The sequence below is a fragment of the Silene latifolia genome, chromosome 10, assembly GCF_048544455.1.
Source record: "Silene latifolia isolate original U9 population chromosome 10, ASM4854445v1, whole genome shotgun sequence".
NCBI classification, from domain to species: Eukaryota; Viridiplantae; Streptophyta; class Magnoliopsida; order Caryophyllales; family Caryophyllaceae; genus Silene; species Silene latifolia.
The window spans coordinates 122,813,655-122,827,347 of NC_133535.1; positions in this window are offsets into that span (position 1 = coordinate 122,813,655).

Consider the following 13,693-nt stretch of genomic DNA (forward strand, 5'->3'; position numbering starts at 1 on the left):
TGTTGTTGGTGTTGGCGTGGCGGCAGGTGGTGGTTTTTGCGGGTGGTGGCCGGAAAACGCGAAAACAGGGGATTTGACGCGGCTGTATTTAGACACGCACTATTGCCGTGTTTCTGACCGTGAGTGGGCATGGAGGGTACCATTAGAACCATCATAGACCAGGGGTGACAATAGTGGTGTCCGTTGGGTGTGGGAGTGGTTGTAGTGGTCGTGGTGATGGTGTAAGATGGTGAGTGAGGGAGTGGTGTTGGTTGTGACGGTTTGAAGAGGGTTGTTAGGGCAGGGTGTTTGTCGGCTGTTGGTGACGGGTTGGCTTGTGGTTTTGGTCGTGGGTGCTCGTCGTGGTGTGGGCTAGGTGGTGGTCGTGGTGGCTTGTGGTGGCGTTTTTGGGCGTGTTTATGGGGGGTGTTGAACACGGTTTCGACGGGTTGTGTGTGGGTTGTGTCGTGGGTTTTTCACGGGGATACTTGGGTGTTTGTGGAGTTTTGTTTATGGGTATTAGTTATGGGTTGACTTATTTGTTTGTAACGGGTTTTGACTTGGGTGACTCGGGTTTATTTTGTAAGCGGGTTTTTAATATCGTAACCTTTAATAATTAATAATAATAAGGTATGAATTTGAATAATGAATATAATTTATAATTAAAAATGAAAAGTAATAATAAATAATTGAATTGAATTATAATATTTTGATTAGGTAACGGTTGTGAAGAATTATAGTCGGATCGGATTGTTTTAATTATTTGGATTTGCTTAAGCTGCTTAATTGGAATCGCTTATCAGGTAGGGATAATCCTACTCAACTCGACTTTTAATTATCTATGTTTGGTATGGTGGATTACTTACGTTAAAGTGAATTGATCGTATGTGAATTGTGTTGGTTGATATAATCGTAATTGTTGGAAGGGAGATTCATATGGTATATGTTGGTTGATAATATCGTAATGGTTGGAAGGGTGACTTATGTTGATTTGTGTGGGTTATATTGATGAGGTGAATTGAATTGTTATCGTTGATTGGAATGTGGTTATTATAAAAGTCGCATGACAACGGTTGTACGTTGTTGAGGGAGTTTGTACACTGGGGTGATGGTAATATGTACGTTGTGAGGGAGGGGTACTATTACATATGCGGTACGTTGTTAAGGGAGGGGTACCAAAGTAATGTGAGCACGTTGTTAAGGGAGTTGTTCTAAGTAAAGGAATGGAGCACGTTGTCAGGGGGTTGTGCAATGAAAGTGAATTGAATTGGATTGATAATTGTATGTTCTTGTTGTTTAGTTTTATTCCTACTCAACCTCGCGGTTGACTGTGTATTCGTGAACACCTGCGGTGAACCGTTTTATGGGGAGCAGATTTGACAGGTACCAATGATTAGCTGACTCGGGAGCATTGGGATGAGAGCTTGACTTGGACCATAGTTGAAGTCTAGATCACGTAGAACATTTATATCACTTTATTTATTTCCGCTGCGAGATTTTAATTATTTTATAATAAGATTTAGTTGGTTAATTTGTAATAAACATGTAATCATTAAGTTTTTAATTTAAAGTACTTTGGTGAGTTGGTCTTTGTTATTCACTACCTCGGGAAACCGAGATGGTAACAGTCCTATTTATTTGGAAATATCTAGCTAAAGGCTTCTAAATAAATGGGGGTGTTACAAAGTGGTATCAGAGCAAAACGATCCTTAGGGCTAACCAATGAACAATAATGAACTTAGGACGTGTCTAAATAAAATGAACCCCGGGTAGAAACTGTTAGGAGCCCCTCTTAGTACCGTTAGGAAAGCGCGCCTAATTCGTACCTTGGCCCTTCCAGTTTTGAACCGGGTACCTTGAGAGAGATTTCAGTGTGGGGTAATTTAAAATGAATATAGTATATTTCCCTTAGGAATTTGTTTGTCTTGTTTGAATGACTGTTTTCGCTAATTATTGTGGATGATTTCTTTTAATTATTGTTATGAGCATGTTGGTATGGGGAAGGTATGTTGGCATGTATGTGGGAGGTGTGAGTATGATTAATATGTGAAGTGTTGAAGGAATTGCGTGAAATTGTGAAGAATGCGATTTTGGTTGATTTCTCAAAATTTTACCCTTGATTGTTTTGGCTGTCATTTACTGCCGGTTTAAAATCTGTGTATGATATTTTTATGTGTGATACCCTTGTGAGTTAGCTTTCATATGCCACTGGTCTCATGTTCAAATAATATACGGTTTAGGAGAATTAATTTAATAGTGAACAATAGTCGAAATATTCTTGTACAGTGATGTTTTCGCGCCATGTTTTTGTAAAATTTGCCATTTAAAAACTACGTAATTATTTGTTATAATTTCAACGCCAATGTTTAATAGACTCATGTATGTTTCTAAATTGATGAGCCATGTTACAAGGTAAATTTTTGACAATTAATAGTGATTTTTACAAATTGACCTAAGTTTCTGACAAGTTGCTGTAAAATTTCTGTTTCGACCAAATAATTTGTAAAATGCATTATAAATTGACTTTTTGAGTTTTTGACTTGATTCTTTCTCTCATTGTTTATTAACTCTATATTTTCTAAAAAATATAAGTTCTTTAGACTTAATTATGTTATTATTTATTTATGATTTTTAGAAATAACAACATGTTTTCTTAGCCTTTGGGAAATATGTAAGTCTTGTTTCTTGTCTTTTGCACTTTGATACTATGATGTTGTCAATTATGTGAAGTAGGAATGGTTGCGGTCCCTCACTGGCGGCGAGGAGTACTTGTTGCGATAGGTACTCTGGCAGGGCGACAAACTTTAGTGTGTAGTCAGTTGTGTGGAGTTGGAGATGGAGTTGTGGAGATTGGTTGAGCTGATTGAGCTGTTTGTGTTACTGTTTCATTGTGGCTATTGTTTTTATGTAATCAATACTAACCCCGTTAATTGTTTTAAAAATTGTGGTGATCCATTCGGGGATGGTGAGCAGTTGTTGAGCAGGTATGATGGCTTATGCGAGGGATAACTGGGATGAAGTCACCACCGGTCTTAGAGTCTTCCGCTGTGTTTCGATTAGTTGTTTAGTCTTTTGGATTTTGAAAACATTTGTATTTCCTTTTTAACAGTTTTGGAGGTTGGTTGTATCACTTAAACTTTATTAACATTTAAGTATGTTTCGTTATTATCTATTTGAGTATCATTGTCTCGGGAAAACGAGATGGTGGTGTTCTCATACCTTAAGTGGTCCTGGTAAGGCACTTGGAGTATGGGGGTGTCACAAATATTCTTTTAAAAATGACAAAATTTTGAACTACTTAAACTTCGACAAGCCATCCGTCAATCTACAATAAAAGGTAATAAATCAACTTCTCTATATAGTCATTCTGTCGGGGTCACTTGTTTACATATTATATTTTCAGTTGTCGTTATTTGTTTACCTTTTTATTTTGACTCCAATAAGATTAGCTAGGGATTTTGTTTTTGATATTTGTGCCAAAAATAAAGGCAAAAGAATGACTAATACAAATACGTAGTTGCTCTTTCATGTTCGAATTTTACTCTTTCATGGATTTTTTGTCATAATATTGACTTACCTTACCCTTCTTCTAAAAACCAAAAAACAAATCCCCCTCCCTCTCAAAATTAATCAAATCTTCATAAAATTATGAGTGAATTAATAATTCAGTTAGTCCTGCTGAAGACGGGTCGGAGCAAGTGACGGGTAATGTCACTCACAAAACGGATAGGGGGGACAAGGTGGGGACACCCCCATGTGCTTCCATCTCTCCTCTATTTGGGTCATTTGTGAGAGGAAATGGTATCCGTCACTCCAAAGTGACGGATACGTGCCGTCTTCAATGAGATTTTGTGTTAATAATTACTCCTTTTTAGACATCCTAAAAAAAACTCCTTTTTATCTTTTTATTAAACTACTCCCCTATCAAATGTGCTCAGGTCAAGTTTTATACTCATTTGCACTTTCAGGTGAAAAGTCTTTTAATATGACAACTTAAACATCATCAACTACGACACTTTTTATTTTCTGTCCACCAACGTAACACACGTAAAGGTAGTTCCTTTAGGGGCTGTTTGATTCATGAGACGGAATAGAATGGAGTGGAGTTTGATAGTATAGGGGTATGTGATCGGAGTACGGAAGAGATTAAGTGCAACAAACGTTGCTTGTGGTGAGAATCGAACCCGCCTTGATTCACGAAGGTGATAGGTTAGTTTCTCGTAGGATATTTGACTAGAATTCGCCTAAATTCGAGTCAATGAATGCTTAAATAACGACGCTGGTCGATATTTAAACGGGATTTATGATCAAAACTTGATCGTTTTCTGATACTTTATTGATAACTTGAATGAATAATAAGCTAATACATATGTCCTATTATTTATAGTTATTAAAATTACTCCTAATAGAATTAAAAGACAACTACTTCGAGACTTCTAATTTTGCCAACATACGTGGCTTTATTTCCCTAATCGATATCGAATCTCAATTCGATTCCTACTGGCAACAAACTTGCCATTATTCTTTCCTAAACTAATACATAACTAGTTGGAAAGCCCGTGCGATGCACGGGACTCCCATTAGAATTATTTGTAAAAATATATTCTTAAGTTTGATAAAGACAAAAAAAAAGTCCAACAATGTTGAATCATTAATGAAAAAAGAAATTTGTAGTTGGTGTACGTAGTTGTCTAGTCGACCACTGATAAATTATTATTACTTTTAGCATAAAAGTTTTGCCCTTCAGTAGTATAACATCAAGATATACTTATAGTACGTAGTTAACTTTTCCATTGTCAGAGGCACATTCGGTTTTTAGTTAAATACAAAACACTATGTCTATAACACATGCTGCAGCACATAACACCATAATGAACCCTTAATAACGAAGACATGCTTTTATGAGTTTTGCAAATTATTTTCACCAACAACAACTACGTAATACTGAATGATGTTACGTAAAACAACAAATATCATAATTATATATATTTAGTGTATTCAGAGAAAATGCAAGATCTCTAACAATATAATTTTACATTGACTTTCTATATATAAGGGTATTTGATCATTATAAACTTTTCTCAAAATCAAATACAAACTAAATTCTAATATAATTAGTAGTCTAAACAATAATCAATCAAAAACATATGTGATTCTATTACATAAAATGCAATGGGCACCAAGTAATATCATATTTGATAACATCAATTAGTAGTTTATCGCATCAACAAAATCGTTGGGTTACCAAATTAGTATTTTAGGGCATCGCTAAAAATGGTTTACGTTACCATGGTATGGCATAACATAATCCTCTTACGGAGTTAATGTTCTTACAAAGTTAATGTTCCTCAACAACATAACTGGCATTTCACACTTGGTACTATGGTAGAGCTTACCATTATGAGTTATATTAAAAAAAATGTATTATGTATACTCCCTTCCCTTCTTAAACATCTTCCACCTTGATTCTTAAGGGGGACAAACTTTTATAACTATGACCATGAAAATGTCGAAAATCATGGTAAAAGCAATACAAAAGATCATTGCAAAGAGGATGAAATACTTTTAGTGTGTGAAATTCCTAAGAGATAATGAATTTTGCTCCTTAAGTCTAACCCTACTAAAGTACTCTGCCAAGTCTCGCATAACGAAAACAAACAGCGACTGCTAAAAGCAAGGATGTCATACGGGGGAGGGGACGTGACAGTTGTAGGTCTTCTCACACCTGTATTTAATGGAAAAATTACATGCTCCCTAATTGTCATATTTCCTATCACGGGTAAAAAGTTTCAACACTATAACCGACTCAACTTGTGAAATCTTAAAATAGTTTTATACTCGTTTATTCTATAGCTTTCTCAAATAATTCTCATAATATTTTTACCCATGTTTAACACTCATGGTTGACATGATTTAAAATTCAGTTTAAGTCTAAAACTTTATTTATATTCGCTGCATCCAAGACAAATGCGACATAATTGGACACCCGTGATAGATTTTCCCCTTTTATCAAATTTGCTTCTTCTTATTGTAGAGCTAACCATTTTTATTCTCTTGTAAAAAGCTATAGTTTATTTATTTTGAACCAATTACTTAGTATTATTTTGCTCCTCATGATTATTATAGAGTATATTTGTAATTTGTGTTATAATGTCTAACTAGTTTAGATCCAGTGCACTATATGCACAGTATATATAGAGTTTTACCATTTTAGTGTATTATTTTTGAAATTTAAATTAACTAATCTTTTTTATTTTTACGTTTCTTATCGTTATATTTTGATTTGAAAATTCAAAATCAAAATCGTATCAAGCATGAAATGAGTATTTCAATGAAAGTTTTTCTTTTACCGAGAGATTAATAGTGTAATTTTATAAAATTTTACTAATAATATATTTTTAGCCGCAACTTTTTATCATAAGAAATCAATTAATTTTATCGTATGATTCTTTAAACAAAAAAAATGAATTCATTTTTATATAATAAAAAGACTGTAGATAAATTTGTATAAAATGTTAAAATACTAAATGACAAAAATATATAAATCTAAAAGATTATGTGTATTATAGCTCACCATACTTATAGAATATGCTAAAAAAACTAAACCTTATTTTAGGAAATGTTTTTAGGCGGGAAAACTTAGAGTTTCACCTATTCATTTAGTAAATAGGGGATTGCTAATATTTATTCTGAACCAATAGTTATTTATCCTATCAATCAAGATTATAAAATTAAAAGGCACTTGAGATCAACTCCTAACAATAGGCTCAAAAGCAAGTAAACATGGCCAGACATGAATAAGAAATTAATTTGATATGAGGAAGGTTGGGAGATTATGAAAAATCTCATATTTAAGCTCTATTTCTAAGAAATAAGCTTAAGCTTATTCAACCAAAATTTCATCTATCATAATTTCTTATGAGTATTTGGTAGATAAATTATTTACCAAAATAAGAGTAGCATGTGAGAAATTAAATAAGTTACTTGTTTCTTATTTTTAATCCTTCAATTTAAAATATTAAATATGGAGTACTTATTATGTCCTTTTATGTCATTTTACTAAAAAACACCTACCTTTCGGTTAGTTTTCCAAACATTTTTTATTTAATTAGTTAACTTATCAACTCCTTATTTTCAGTTACCTTTTAAGCTATTTTTTTTAGGTTTTAGTTCACTTTTCAGTTTTAATATGACTAATGAAATCTGGGATATAGTATATGAATACGTACTTTGTATGTTATTAATATACCATAGAATTAGTTACATTGTGTATTTAGAGTACCGCCTACTATTATTCTTTTAATCTTTCAAATTTTTGAGTCCAACACTCAAACTCTAAATTGTTAAAATAGTTTTGATTTTCTGCATTGTAATTAATTTTTTTTCTTCTCCTTGTTTAAGTTAAGAAGAATTGTGCATTAAGTATAGTTTTATCCTTGGAAAATGAATCTAAGAATAAATCAATATTATGTAATGGTTAGATTACGATTAATCATCAGTTCATCATATATGAATAATACTGTGAGTTGATGCAAGCTTTAAGTTGTTCAAACCACCAAATTTTACTTCAGTTATTATCGGTTTCGTTCCTCTACAATCTAATTAATGAAACAAAATAGTACTCCCTCTAACCCGATCAATAGTTTACACTTTTCTATTTAAGGTGAATCAGTTAATACTTTACACTTTTCTTTTCTCATAAATAAACAAAATTCATGTGGGTGGGATTGTGGGGACCATTTTATTTCCTCCTCATTTCGAGTTGCTTTTGATTTTTTTTTTTTAATAATTATAACTCATTCATCTCTCATTACCTTAATAATCGTGTATAAAGTAATTGTAAATTATTGACCGGGACGGAGGGAGTAACATATATAGATCGGTGAATTATTTTATATGTATTGATCACTTGAATGTGTATCGAGGCATGTATGATTTATATACACACTCTAATGATTATTTTGTGATTATGTTTTGATGGAATAACCGTAGTTTATACTTCGTGTAACTACGTACTGCATCATCTTAACATAACACTTTAATAAAATAAATTCATTATTTATCCGTGAAATTCTGGAATTTTAATGTGGGAATAAAAACTACAAATGTATGAGCCCATAAGTGTGACAAATAAAAATGATAACTTGTCCTATTATATTAGAATAATTTTATTAAAATATACTTAATCTACTTATATTAGGATGATTTTATTAAATTTTGTTTTAAATATTAAGAAATCTACTTTTATCAGGATAATTTTAGTAATTTTGTTTCGAAATCTACTATTGTTAGGATTTTTAAAAAAATTAGACTTTTAATGTCGCTCGAAAAGTTCATGCTTTATATATATGTATTGATTGATTGATTATAATACTAATATTAATGAATACTAATTGCTACGTCCTAGTACAATTAGTACTACAATTCCACGATCAATTTGTTGGCCAAACATTGATGCTCTGTTGCTTGACTCCACTTCCCGACCGTGGTCTGTTCTGCTTCCATTTGAACCTAAATCCAAGCTTAAGTCATCATCGACGTCATCCAAGATCGTATCAGTATGAGGTTTTAAATCTATACTTGCTTAATGTTGTTTGGTTCACCATACCTTGGTAGAAGGGAGGGAGGAGAGTGTGTATGGGATTCCAAGAGTTGGGTGGGGTTAGAATCCATTAGATATTCTAATTCAAATCATCTCAACCAAACAATGAAATGGATCAAATATATTTCATTTCAAAGGATTCAATCAAACACCTCTCAATATTCTTTCGAGATTGTTCCTGTTGTCGGTAGACAATTATCCAACCCAACCCCCCCCCCACCCACCCCAAAAAAAAAAAAAATACGCGTAAAGGCAGCCCGCTTCCACGAATTAATATGGAGCGACCCAACTCACATAACTTGAGGGTTTTAATTTCCATGCTGCTAAAGATCGTCGACAATTTACTAATTATCGTCGACAATTTTAATGAACTTCCAAAACTACCCCTCTCTCACACTCCCCCTGATATTTTTCATATTCTTCAAAAATTAACCTTTCATACTTCAAAATTTTTTTAAAAAAAAACCCGACTCACATAACAACAAAAAACCGTTTCAACCACATCATTTCCGTCATCAAATTCAAACATTCAACAAGGTACACTACAAGAAATCCTGTTTCGGGCGACTACGTTTGGCGACTGAAATCAGTTGCTAAAACGAAAATGGCGACTGAAATTGGTCGCCAGAGCCCTGTAGCAATACTTAGTCGCCAATTGGAAATCAGGCGACTGAAGTCAGTCGCTAAAATTGGCGACTGACAAAGTAGTCGCCAAATAACCAAATTGGCGACTGAAAGTAGTCGCCAATTTGGCGACTGAAATCAGTCGCCATTCTTGATTTTCAGTCGCCAATTTGGCGACTACTTTGCCTTCAGTCGCCAATTTGGCGACTACTTTCAGTCGCCCAGTAGTCGCCTTTGGCACTGGCATATCAGGAGGTTTTTTTTGGGTGCTCTATTTTGGCGACTGAAAGTAGTCGCCAAAATTACATTTCAGTCGCCAATTCCACTATAATTTTGGTATGAAAATTCGGTTTTTCATACTACCCTATCCTTTTCATTGCTCGTACCTGTATTTCTATTACTACAGCACCAACTTGAGCAAACCAAACTCAGAACACAACACAAATGGAACACCAATAACCAAATCTCATATATAAAATGAGAATAAACCAAGTTAACAAGTTACCAACAAGTCCTCAACAAACCAAATCCGTCACAAGTCTAACTAACACTACCATGTTCTTAAGTTTTGGGAAAGGGGCACATAAGTCAAGCAACAGGAAAAAAAGCACCCGCGCCAAAACCACCTCCTCCGGATGGATCATTAGGATCTTGCCAATGGGGACGGGGACCGGTTACCTTGCACGAACCGAAGAAGGCTTGCATCTGGTCGAACTTTGCTTTCATTTCCCGCATTTGTTGATCCCTTTCGGCGTTTAGGCGCCTTTCTTCGGCATTTTGGCGCCTTTCTTCATCAAGTTGTGCTTGTAAGACACTTACAATTCCCGGCTCATAAGTTTGTTTGGACTTTGAAGAAGTCCTTACTTTTGGCGCCTTGAAGAAAACTCCATGAGCTTCTCCGGTTCCATACACCGAGCCCTTTTTGTACCCCTTAACCAAGTCAAACCAAATATCATTATCGGGCCTATCGGGGGTGTTCTCTTTTTCACGCAAATAACCATCCTACAAGTCAAACCAAATATCATTAAAGGTTATTTTTTCATGAAAAATTTACCTATAATATATAATGTTATCAAGGGAAATTGACTAATTAAATGAAACTTACATGTAATTCCTTATCTTTCGCCTTAGCCCAATGCCTAATACCCTTATCATCAACCTTGCTATGCGTGTCTGCAAAGAGCTCGAGAGCCGTCATCTCTACCTTACCTTTTCTCTTCCCCTTCTAAAAACAAACAAAGCATAAATTCATGGTTTTCACGGTTAAATTTTTTTTAATAATAATCTAAGTGTTGTTATGTATACTTACTCCCAAAACACGATCCAAGAAAGAACGAGATCCCCCGTAGTGAGTAGCCTCAACAATGCCTTCTTTCTTTCCTCCTCTTTTGTTGAGTGAACCTCGCTCCGACTTGATCTTAAATTCCGGGGTTTCCCGTTTCTTCATTAGACCTTCATATGCGTCACCTAAAATTCAAAATAGTGTTAGAAAAAATAAAATGGTCACGTAAATTTATTATAACTAAATACAAGTAATCAAACTAATAAAATAATACACACCTTTCAAATGCTCGGGCTCTTTTTTTCTCCTCACGGTCTTATAGATGATATCTCTATATCTTTTAGTACAAATATGATTGTACCTTTCACGGACAATATGCTCCAATCCCGCCAGCCAAGCAAAGGATTTCTATAAAAAGTTTTTATTAGTATAAATTACTAATTGAAATTTAGAAATAAATTAACAAATTAAATATATACAAAAATATACCCGAAAGATGTTGAACCATTCTTCTTTTTGTTGGGGCGTAGCGTCAGACCAACAAGTAGGAACATCCCCTGTCATCTTCTGTTTCGTACTTGCCGAACAACCACTAACAACCGTTCTTCAGTTAAACCTGAAATACAATATGTTAATTAAATACAAGTACGAGTTTATATTAAACAAAGACTGAATATTGTAACTTTAATGGAATATATGAAATGAACATATGAGTAACATATATCTTACCAAAGACCAGCCGGATCAAGTATCATCTTCCCATCATTAGTCCACTGAATCTCGGGTCCCTGATCTGATGAGTCATCATTGGTCGATTCCTCGACCGACGGCTGCTCAATCTACGTGTCCTCTTCCTCTAAAGAAGACGTACTACGACGCTGACTACCCCCGCCTCGCTGTCTACCTCGTCATGCGCGACCTCCTGCCATCTACAATTGCAAAAAAAAACATTATTAAACAATGTTGTTAGTAAAATAAAAACATAATTTCAATAAAATATAAAATAAAATTAAACAATGTTGTTAGTAAATTTACCAATATAACTAACACTAATCCTCATCATCTTCTTTATCAGTTTCATCCTCATCCTCATTTTCATCCTCCTCCTCATCATCATCATCATCAACTTCTTCATCATCATTATCAATTTCTTCATCATCATCATTATCATTATCTATTTCCTCCTCCCACTCCTCCAACTCTACATCTTCTCCATTCTCTTCCTCATCTTTCAACTCTTCACCCTCTTCATTCCCATTCTCGTAACTGATTTCTTCAATTGGAGACAAAATGGTGCTACTTGATACTACTTCTTCTTGGAAAAAAGAGGTATCTATTTTTGATCTTGCCTTTGTCTTAAAGACTGCCCACCATTGCTTTTGATTTCTATCATTCCTCGTGCATGGATAAGAAGACAAATACACTTGATGAGCTTGATGTGCGAGTATAAAAGGGTCATACTTAGAATATGTTCTAGTATGATTCACTTCTACGAGTTTGTAACGTTCATGTACTCTTGTTCCGGCCATAGAATTGTCCTTCCATTCAACCTTGAATAAGACAGTCTTATAAGCACGCTCACGCCCATTATAGCACATCTCAAATATTTCCTCTACTATACCATAATAGTCATTGCCATCAAGAGAAGAAATAGTGACACCATAATTGCATCTAGCCTTATTTTTACCATAGTTGAATGTATGAAAATTGAATCCATTAACTAGGTATCGATTCCAAGTTCTAACCATTCGTGAAGGACCGGAGGCTAAACCCCTTATCAAATCATCTTCGATATTCAACTCAATAATATGCTTCTTAAACCATGATGGAAATTGCTCCTCGTGTTTATTCCAAACATCATCCCTCCTCACATTAGGATGCTCTTTCATGAAATCAGTCACAAACTGCATTTCATATGGTTCTAAGATTTCACAATTAGATAGAACGTAAAGGTGAGCACGATTATATTCTTTGTCATCCAAATATCTTGTTCCCCCAATTGTTGAGCAACCTTCATCATCATGAGTTTGAAAAAACTCGGGTAAACTTGCATCAATTTCATCCTCTTTGTCAATGTTCAAGTATTTTGCCTTAGTTTCTATATGTTTTTCAAAGTAAAGCGAGCAAAAATTTGCAATCTCTTCTGTTAAATATGCATTGCATACAGAACCTTCTACTCGAGCTTTGTTACCAATTTTTTTCTTCATGTGTTTAAGAAACCTATAATATAATTATAGAGCTTAATTAAAAGTTGATAAAGTTAAAAAAATAAAATGTATAAAAGAATAATAGTTATAATTTCAATAATACTAGTTAACTTTTATTACCTTTCAAATGGATACATCCACTTATATTGGACGGGTCCTCCAACTTTGGCGTCATAAGGCAAGTGAACCGGTAGATGCTCCATGGAATTAAAAAATGTAGGAGGTAAGATCATCTCAAGTTTACACAATATTTCTGGTATTTGCTCTTCGAGACGTATCATGTCATCAACGCAGATTGAGGAGGAACATAAATCTCGAAAAAATTGACTAATCTCAACAATTGCATTCCACACGGTAGTCGGGAGAAGATGTTTCAAAGCAACGGGTAATAATCGTTCCATGAAGACATGACAATCATGGCTTTTCAAGCCTTGCAACTTTAGCTTCTTCATATCAACACATCGTTTAAAATCCGATGCATATCCATCTGGAAACTTCAACTTTTGTAACCACTCACACAATACCTTCCTTTGAGCTTTGTCAAGAGTAAAAATGGATTTTGGCTTTGACCCGTCTTTCCGAATGTGCAATTTGGGACGGTCACAAAATTTCTTTATATCTTTTCTTGCAGCAATAGTATCACATGACTTTCCTTCTACATCCATAATCGTATGAATCAGTAGCTCAATAAAAAATTTATCTATGTGCATTACATCCAAGTTGTGCCTAATAAACATTGTTTTCCAGTACGGAAGGTCCCAAAAAATGCTTCTTTTAAACCAACCATTTTTTTTTTCAACTCTTTAAACTCTTCTTCTGTACCATCAACAGTAGTTGGAAAATCACATATCAACTCCCATACCTCATCCCCCGGAAGTCGATCCGGAGCATCGTCACGCACCTCTTTACCTTTTAAGAAAGCTTTCTTGTTCCTCCTATGTCCATGTCTTTCCAATAAGAAGTGTCTATGACAATCAAACCAACTTAGTTTCTTGCAAA